The following is a 10,971-nucleotide window of genomic DNA, read 5'->3' as shown; positions in this document are numbered from 1 at the left end:
AGAAACCCTAGAGATTAAGGAAGCTGCAAGACTTTCCAAGTATCACATCATCATTCTCCCACCTATAAATTCAGGTCTTCCCTTCTGACATTTTGACACAACAACAAAAAACATTTTTCATCTGTTTTCAGATTTGTCTGCAGAATTTTTTTACAATTTACAAGGGAAGAAAGAAGAAATCAAATATTAATATAATCTAGAAGATGGGGAGAGCACCTTGTTGTGACAAAGCTAATGTGAAGAAAGGACCATGGTCTCCTGAAGAAGATGCGACACTCAAAGCTTATATTGACAAGCATGGGACTGGTGGAAATTGGATTGCTCTTCCTCAGAAAATCGGTATACATACTGTTGTATTAACCAACTTGTATGAATGAATTCGTATCGTCTTCGGATTTTGATTAGAGGGCTTTCTTTTTGAAGTTCATAGTTTTTTATGTGGCATTTAAATTCGATTTTTGAGATGAAACTGTGAAAGTAGATGCTCGTGAAAAAAGTTGTAACTTAAATTTAAGTACATAGGTATCTGGATCATCATATATGATTTGATATCTATTTTCCATGTTCATAAATGATTTGGTGTTAATTTTGTACTGATATAGGGATTAAGAGATGTGGGAAGAGCTGCAGATTAAGATGGCTGAATTATTTGAGGCCGAATATTAAGCATGGTGGATTTACTGAAGAAGAAGATAATATCATTTGTAGCCTATATATAAGTATAGGCAGCAGGTTAATTTCTTCTCCTTGACTATTTACCTCAAAAAACACCAACAGAAAATATAGAAATCCTCGAAAAAACACATGCAACGGCTTCAGCCGAAACTACTTGTCTTTTTGCCGTTGTCTATGATCCTCTTTGTCTAAAAATTTGGAAAATCACATGTTCATGATCATAAATCATATAATTTCTCTGAAGGGATTTGGAAATTTCCTTTTCATATCATTTTTTTATTATCAAAAGATTAAAAACCATATTATATATTAGGGTTTCTTGATTTTTAATTCTATTTTTTTGGGTTTTCAAAACAGGTGGTCAATCATTGCAGCACAGCTGCCTGGAAGGACAGACAATGACATCAAAAACTACTGGAACACGAGGTTGAAGAAGAAATTGCTGGGAAGGAGTAAAAATTCGGCTGCGAATCAAAGTTTATCGATCTCCGATCAAGATCCTTCAAAAGATCACACGAATAGTGGAGAAGAGAGCACCTACAGTTTAGAAAACCTAAGCAATTCAGCCTTGGAAAGGCTTCAGCTTCATATCCAGCTTCAAAGCCTTCAAAATCCATTCTCGTTTTACAATAACCCATCACTTTGGCCTAAAATGAATCAGTCTGCAGCAAAAAATGATCCAAACCCTTCATTCTTTGGATGAAAATCAAAACATTATCGGCCCTCAAGCTTCTGCTATCACTAGTCTTGATCACGACTATCACTGTTTAATGAGCAATTTAAAGACTACAAACGAAGGACTTGTTAAGAATACTACTTTCAAAAGTCCAGAAAGCAATTTTCAAGACTCAAATCCGATAATGGGGCAAATGGACAGCACAGGAATTGATCAGTCGGGTGGTTCAGGTTTCACTCAAGGAGAAATGGATGAATTACTGAGTATCAAAGTTTCCAACTTTCTTGCAACAGATCAGAGTGCTCAGGTTCCTGAATTTGATTGTTTCAAACAAATGGATATATCGAAGGAGAATTTCGCATGGTGGGGCAATGAATTTGAGGCAAATTCAGCTTCTTCAAACTCGTGGGATTCCGGAAATATGCTTAATCAATCTGGAGAAATAATGTATCAAGATTATGGATTAGGATACAATATGCAGTGAGAAAAAGATGCGTGAGAGATGTGTAGGATATTGATGAGTTCTATTTGTTTTTTTAAAGAGTTCTATTTGTTGTTGCTTCATAAAGGAGGGGAAAAGAGGAGAGATGGTGATTGCATGTTTTGTAAATTGTGTGGATAAAATTATGTTCTTTGCCTATTTTGCTGAAGATATACGCGCATGACATGACTTCAAGTGTTTTTTTTTTATACCTATTTTCATGATTCTATATGTCAGCAAATTTTAAACTCTTCTGCCAGGTGATTCAGAAATCGAGTACTGAAAACCGTTGCCAACATTATGCAACAAAAACAAATATTATATATATTTCAATTTTTCATAATCAGTATGCTATTGGAATTATATAAATTAAGTGTTTTACCAGAATTACACCTTGGCGTTTAGCCCAAGGTCAATCAACAATTATACGAAAAACAAGCAAGAAAAGAATCAACACTCATTTATAGTGGCTCGAACCGAACGAAGTCCTACATCCACACGATCAGAGATCCTTCCACTAGAACCAAGAAGAAAAGGAGTTTACAATGATTCAAACACATAAGCCTACCACTTCTCTTCACGCATGAACAGAAAGAACTCAATGTATTCACGCACACACAAACCCTTAGAACACAGGCTTACAAGTGCACAAAAGCTATGAAAACATGTATGCAAGATATGCTTGAGAGAGTATATATTCATCTGTATTTTCTCTTCTTCTTCGACCAGTCTCTGTCTTTACATTTAGCAAATTGTCCCTTTCACTTTCGGTTGATGAGTCCGGTTTCTGTTATGTCAGTTTCCTTGGCCCATTTAGTCTGGATCCATTTGTGTAAGCGATCATTTCCTTTAACTGACTTGTGCTAGCCTGGGCTCCCGTGTGAACATAAGTATAAAATATTTTGTAAGATCCAAAATGTGATAATGTAACCAAACTGCATGCGAATCTAGAGAAAATAAAAAAATTACTAATTAAAGGGTTTTAGTTGCATGAATTAAAAATAGGGTGCAAGCCTATATGTTTAAAATGCACTGTTCTACACGAATGCATGAAACTATGTTTTAAAACTTATTCGAGACGCGATCGAGGAACGGAAACCGATGGCTGAAAAAGGGAAAATATTTTTATTAAGTAATTATTTTTAATTATTTAAAATATGGTATATGCTATATGATATTTTCGAAAATGGGGTGTTTTGATTGAGATGTTTTTATACGCGAGTATTATTTTTAAATGGTATTCGATTTTTGACGAAAATATGAACTTTTTGACAACTCGACTGATATTTTCACGAACTTTCCTAAACAAAATATTTTAAAAATTACTTAATGAGCCTATTATACCATGTTAATGGGCCTATGCTCATATTAGGAGTTTTATATCAAAAATAAAAGCCCCAAACCCAACCACAAAACCCTTTAAACACACGTCCCTCACTCTTAAACACACAAGGACTCTCCTCTTCCCCAAAACACACGCACACACAAGATTTTGAAGAAGGGAAGCCACAGTTTTTGAAGGGGAATCAGCCTAAGTTTTTCTACGTCGCCGTTCTTTGCATCGCCAAACGTTTTCGTGCGTATTTACTGACCTTAATCTTCTTTTCACTCATCTATCACATCATATTACATGTTTGAAGTATGTTTGCATGGAAATATGTTAGAGTCTTGTATTTATTTTCGTTTTGATGTCATAGCATGTTAATAACTCATGTTTTTGTGATCCAAAGCTTACGATACCTTTGCACAAAGGGGCTGCCATGGTAGGGGCTGCCATGGTAGGGGCTGCATGAGGGACGTTTTCCATTGGTTTTAGAGTCCTTAAGGGCATGATCAAAGGCTGGACATAATCAGCCATCAGAAGGAACGAAAATAAGAATCCTAGTGGGTTGGGACTCTTCGGCTAGGGCTTTCCTCGTGAGCCACAGCTGTAGCTGCTGTTAGGGCATGGCTAGGAGTCCTACGAGGGCTATATGTCGGTCCTAGGGTGGCTGCACAAGGGGTAGTTCGAAGTGCTAGGAGATCTCTCGAGGGCAAGGGGGCGCACATGTGCATGTGTGGTTGGGTTAGAGGGGCTGGGCTTCCAGGTCCTTTGGGCTCGGTCCAGTTGGGTTCGTAGGGGTCCAGTAGGGTCTAAGGTGGCTGCACTAGGGATGGCTCGAAGTCAAGGACGATCGCGTGAGGGAGGAAACTTGTTGCATGCGTGTGTGATCGGGTTTGAGGGGCTGTGAAACATCTACTACTTAAAAAACACTACTAGAAAATTTTTTTTGCAAGCTCAACTTTCAAAAATTACTTATGCATGCATGCAAGACTACCAGAAAATACGCTTTTATAAATAATCGTAATTCAATGACAAATAAGTTACTGTAGTTTCAAAATGTTGACAACTCAATGATGTGCGTAGAATAAAACCAAGTAAAAATCCTGGAAAAACACCAACATATCGTAACAAACATATGAACTGATCATGTCTACTCAGAACTCATAAAAATGTGATGTGCGGAAGGTATGGTCCTCGAGTCATGTGCGCACACCCAATCCCGCTTACTAAGAATTCGGCACCTCCAGCCTTCTCATCGACATGCTCACCTGCATCATTCACGCCTAGTGAGTCTAAAGACTCAACACACCTGTAACGTTATAAAAAATACATATACATATCATGCAGCGGTGAAAAAATACCATATTAAACATACATTTCATGATCATGAAAAATCGTATGCATAAACGTAACCCGTCAAAACATAATAATAACCATAGCACATATCATCATATCAACATATACGTGTATATTTTCTTAATTTGAATTCCGTTCTTCAACTTTGACATTCGTATTATCATGTCAGTCGATGGATCCATCTACGTGTAACCGAGGTACCCGGTTGCGAGGACATCAGCGACAACATTACCCGTCCATTGAGCCCTAGCCTTACATGTCATCATGTCATTGTGTCATCGTATTAGTCACAACCAACTCACATCCTTAAAAAACGTGTCATGATATTCATGACTTAATAAAAGCATACACATACATAATTTTTCCTTAAAACCAAGCATGCACCGTATCTTTCATAATTACATAAAATTATATAAATGATGCATAAACATGTAAAAACATGATAAATTTATGCTCGGGGCGTTGTCAGGACTAAAAACTCACCTTAGGTGCAAAATGACCATTTTGCCCCCTGGAAACCCAAAATGACCGTTTTACCCCTGGACCTCTAAATTTCGACCCGAAGTTTACCAAACTCCTTAAAACACCTCAAAACATATTTAAAAGTATTTCTTAGATGTGAACTCGAGTCTGTTTCAAAACTTAATCGAATCGTTTTAAAACTTGGACCGGGGTCACGGTTTTAACCCGAATCGACCCGACACTCAATCAAAATTTTCCCAAAACTTTACCACCCTAAAACACATTCTAACAGCCCCTAAACTTCACATACCGGACCCACTAAGGCTCCTGAAATTGCCCAAATAGCTGCTGGAATTTATCGCGCACCCACCTCCGAAAACCCTAATACCCCAAACTCGAAAACTATCGACCCTAGGCTCTACCAGCTTGGACCAGCCTTGGACCGACCCATCCTAGCCCTCCTTAGGACCTTCCTATACCTGATCAAACCAACCCCTCGGCCCCATGCACGTTGCGCCAATCCAACAGCCGCAAGTCACCAAAGAAGCACCACCCTAATCGATCGGCTTTGTGGGAAGGTCCAGCAGCATTTGAGCCGTCCTCAGCCATGTCTCAGACCCACAAGGGTCTGATCTAGGCCTTGGATTGACCCTTGCACTGCCAGCTCAAAGCCAACCGCCAATCACCCCACAACCGAGCCACACCTTCAAGGAAAGCGCCCGACCCTTCAACCACCTGCACCCTCACCGACTCCAGCTCTATTTTCCCTTACACCTTGACATGTTTCAGCGCCCTAGAAACAGCAACTGACAGTCCCTTGCACAGCCACATGAAAAATGTGAGTAAGATGCAAAAAGGTTCAAGATTTCATGTATAACTTGAAGATCACTACATTTTCGAGCACATACATAATTTTCAGCATAATATGGGAGTGAATGATGAGAAAACGAAAATACAAATGTGCCTTGTGAAAGGGGATCTGTTACGGGTTCCCAGAATGCGCAACGGAAGTTTTAAAAAATTTACAATAGCAAAACCAAGCAACCCTCACTAGTATGTAGAAAATACGAAAAACACAAAATCATACATAGTGTGTTTTAGAGTTTTACCTATCAATCACAAAGATTGATGATGGCTCCAACTAAGTTGTTAAACAACTCAGCTCTTCAATGGGTAGACAATCTACAATCTTGCCTTGAGCACTCCTTGCTCAAAATCAAGCCCACCACCAACAAGCTAGAACCACATTACACTTGCACTGGGAAATGCAAGGCATTTTTTTTTATTGAGAATTTTGCTTTCAATTCATCAAATGAAGAAACAAATTTTTTTAAGAAATTGAGAGCTAAATTTGGCCAAAGGTGGGAGGAGAGAAGGGAAAAATTTTCTTGGTGCTTGAAAATGTTAAAAGCGCATGTGCATGACATGTCTTGTTTATTGAAAAAAGTTGTTTGCCAACTCTTCACTTCCCTTGCATGCAATTTGGGCTTGTAAGATGTACAAAGCCTATGGACTATTATTTAAATATCTCAAACATATTTGAGATCAATTAAATCTTTACTTGAATTTACTCAAGCCCACTAGTTGAATAATTATTTTCAATTGGGCTCTACAAGATCCAATGTTATTTACTCACTTGAATTAATTTAATTATTTGGACTCTACTAGATCCACTAGTATTTAATTAATTCAACACTTGAATTATTTTAATTTAGTCCATAAAAATGTTTATGAAAATCACAATTTCCAAATATATTATTTATTTGAGCCAAATTTTAATTTAGGAACACTTCCACAAATTAAAAGTTACGTTCCCCATACTCCTCTTATAGAAGTCATACTTTTATTTTTCTTTGCGCTTAAAACTCCTTTATAAGCTGTTCAACACATCGAACTATTTTTCTTCTCAACGGGATCTAGAAAGTTAGCACTTGTGTGACCCTCAATGGTTCAATGATACAACTAGCAGTGGATTCACCCCAGTTGCTCCATTCTTAATTATCAACTCTTTGATAATAAGAACGTCAGAACTCAAGTCTGATAGTACCCAACCAATCATGTTAAACGCCTAGTAGCATCGATTACATGATTCCGTAGGTATCAAATGATAGTGCCTGCAAGAACCATTCCATTATGGTTAGTGTACAGTAAGGTCCCTTCATCTCATATATCCCGATCGATTTGACAACTATTGGTATATCGAGATTTGTCAAAGAATCGATACTATGTGTCATGTCGTAGTTGCATCGATGGTGTAATCTAAGAAGCCCATTTCTTAATTACCACCAACATTCTGATCAGAGATTTAAAACTACATACACATGAGATCACATAGGATATCCAAACCCGAAGGTAAGCGGTGAATCCCCGACTACAATGCATCAACTCATATATGTTTCGACAAAACACCCAACCTTGACACCTGATGATCCCATATGAGTCGGTAAACAAGTCAAAGTGCAATGCTAGCATATAAAGTCACAATGTTGTCCCGCATCATAAAGACTAATGGTGTACAACCATAAACTAGGACGTTCCCACTCGATAAGTAAGAACCACTTGGAAAGTCCTTTATGGAGGGTTGTTCAGTGCACTCTAGAAGGAGCACATATCTGCATGCTCGGACATCACAATGTCCCCTACCAATGAAACATGGTAATCACATCGTAGATCATAGTCTCAAATTCGAGCGGCATTTATCCTTCTTAACGACGGCTAAATCGACTGTTTAGAATATACAGTATTCCAAATATGAGTTTCATGATACTCATCATATGAGCATCTCATATTCTTTCTACTATTTGTATATTCAAGGACTTTATATATGCAACTAGCATGAGTATACAGATAAAGATGTGCCAAAACAATAATTTCAAATATTATTAAAATAAAGATTGTTTATACGTAGAGTTTCAATGTGAACCCTCGGCCAACACTTGGCTCGACGGGCACCTACTCTAACAATATCCAACTTGCACTAGAGCCAACTACCCATATGCTTCAAACCCATCGATTCCCGATGCTTCTCGAATAATGGTCCAGGTAAAGGCTTAGTTAGTGTATCAGCAACATTATCCGCGGAGCCGACTTTGTCAATTGACAATTCTCTTCTTTCCACAATCTCCCGGAGGATGTGGTACTTTCTCAATACATGTTTGGATTTCTGATGAGAGCATGGCTCTTTCGCCTGAGCAATGGCTCTTATGTTTTCACTGAACACTGGGACTGGAGCAGATCCATTAGGAATGACGCCCAACTCTTGGGCGAAATTCCTTAACCAAACAGCCTCCTTTGTTGCAGCTGATGCAGTAATGCATTCGGTCTCAGTGGTGGAATCCGCAATACTATCTTGCTTGGAACTCTTCCAAGAGACAGTAGCACCATTGAGTATGAATACGAACCCAGAGGTTGACTTTGAGTCATCGATATCGCTTTGGAAGCTAGAGTCGGTATAGCCTTCCAATTTCAGTTCTCCACCCACATAGACCAAGAAAAACTTATTGGTCATTCTCAAATACTCGAAGATGTCTTTCACAGCTTTCCAGTGTGGAAGACCAGGGTCCGATTGAAATATACTCACTACACTTAGTGCAAAAGCCACGTCAGGACGTGTAGATATCATCTCATACAAGTTACTACCAATTGCAGATGCATAAGGAATGCTTGTTATCGCCGCTATCTCTGCATCAGTCTTGGGAGACATAGACTTGGATAGGGACACTCCATGACACATTGGTAGACGTCCTCTCTTGGACTCATCCATCGAGAACCGCTTAACGATGGTATCAATGTATGTGGACTGGGTGAGACCAAGCAATCTTCTGGATTTATCTCTATAGATCTGTATCCCCAATACATAAGATGCTTCACCCAAGTCATGCATCGAAAACTTACTCTCTAACCATATTTTAGTTGATTGCAATATCCCTACATCATTCCAAATGAGTAGAATGTCATCAACATAAAGTACCAGAAATGTCACAACACTCCCACTAACCTTCTTATACACATAGGGTTCCTCAGGATTCTTATTAAAACCAAACTCTTTGATTGTAACATCAAATTTGAGGTTCCAATTCCTAGATGCCTGCTTTAGACCATAAATAGATCTCTGAAATTTGTATATCATATGCTCACTTCCGATAGATGTAAACCCTTCAGGTTGAGACATGTAAACTCTTCCTTAATATCCCCATTAAGAAAGGTTGTCTTTACATCAATCTGTCATATCTCATAGTCATACCATGCAGCTATGGCTAGCAATACCCTTATAGACTTGAACAATGCAACTGGTGAAAAGGTTTCCTCAATGTCAACTTCTTGTCTTTGAGTATAGCCTTTTGCTACAAATCGCGCCTTAAAGTCAATACCTTCCCATCCGCCCCAAGTTTCCTCTTATAAATCCATTTACACCCTATGGGAACATTTCCATCAGGTGGATCCACAAGATTTCACACTTGGTTCGAATGCATGGAATTCATCTCACATTCCATTGCTTCAAGCCACTTGGATGAGTCAACATCAGATAACGCTTCCTTGAAGGTCATTGGATCACATCAATGGTTAGGCTCATCATGGCCCTCTTCAAGAAGCAGACCATACCTCACAGGTGGTCTTGAGACTCTCTCGGATCTTCTAGGAGCTTGTATCTTTTTTATTGGCTCTTCGGGTGTGGGTTCTACAATCGTGGGTGTCTCTCGAGCCTCTTCGAGTTCTATCATTTTCCCTTTTCTATCCAATAGAAATTTCTTTTCCAAAAAGGTTGCATTCTAATAAACAAATACCTTTGTTTCTTGGGGATGATAGAAATAATATCCAACTGAATTCCTTGGATATTCCACAAAGTAACAAAAAATAGATCGACTCTCCAATTTATCTCCCACTACCTGCTTCACATAAGTAGGGCATCCCCATATTCTAAGATAAGAATATTTGGGAGGCTTACCCATCCATATCTCATATAGTGTCTTATCAACTGCTTTTGAAAGAACACTGTTCAACAACAGTGCCGCTATCTCAAGCGCATATCCCCAAAAGGATGGCGTCAACTCCGTGAATGTCATCATAGACCGAACCATGTCCATCAAAGTCCGGTTACAACGCTTTGAAACACCATTCAACCGCGGTGTAGCAGGCGGAGTCCACTGCGAGAGAATCCCATTATCCCTAAGATACTCATGGAACTCAGCACTCAAGTACTCACCACCTCGATCCGATCAAAGTAACTTGATGTTTCGTCCCAACTGTTTCTCTACTTCATTTTTGAATTCTTTAAACGTTTCAAAGGCTTCATATTTGTATTTCATCAAATAAACATACCCATACCTTGAAAAATCATCGGTAAAAGTGATGAAGTAGGCATGTCCATGATTAGTGTTGATGCAAAGTGGACCGCACACATCGGTATAGATCAAATCCAATAATCATTTGGCTCTCTCCACGTGCCCCTTAAAGGGAATTTTTGTCATATTTCCTCTTAGACAGGATTCACAAGTCGTGAGAGAATTAATATCAGACATATCAAACATGCCTACTACCACTAGCTTGTTCATTCTTCTTAGGGAAATATGTCTAATCGAGCATACCATAATTGTGCTGAATTTAAGGTATCTTGTTTTTGCTTGTTTGTTGTTGTTATTGCTTGACATTTTTTAGTGGGATATCTTTAAATTTTAAGTTATAGAGATCATTTTAAAGTTCTCCCGTACCAATCAAATATTCATTCTTGTAAATGTTGCAAACACCTTTGCTAAATAAACAAGAATATCCATCTTGATCAAGCATAGAAATGGAAGCAATGTTTTTCACCAAATCAGGTACAAACAAAACATCTATTAAAATTAACTTAAAATCATTGTTCAACAATAAGTAAACAACTCCTACAGTCTAGGCAGCAACTCTTGCTCCATTGCCCATCCTCAAGAAGGTCTCACATTCCCTAAGTCTTCTACTTCTTCCCATCACCTGCAAATCATTACAGAGATGTGAGCCACAGCC

General features: G+C 38.5%; 1 pseudogene; it reads left to right on the top strand.

The window, feature by feature from the left end:
* On the top strand, positions 1–1,991 carry LOC142537412 (transcription factor MYB36-like; annotated as a pseudogene).
* Positions 1,992–10,971: the final 8,980 nt, after the last annotated feature.

This window comes from Primulina tabacum, chromosome 2 (assembly GCF_025594145.1).
Source record: "Primulina tabacum isolate GXHZ01 chromosome 2, ASM2559414v2, whole genome shotgun sequence".
NCBI classification, from domain to species: domain Eukaryota; kingdom Viridiplantae; phylum Streptophyta; class Magnoliopsida; order Lamiales; family Gesneriaceae; genus Primulina; species Primulina tabacum.
This window is presented reverse-complemented; position numbering and strand designations above follow the sequence as displayed.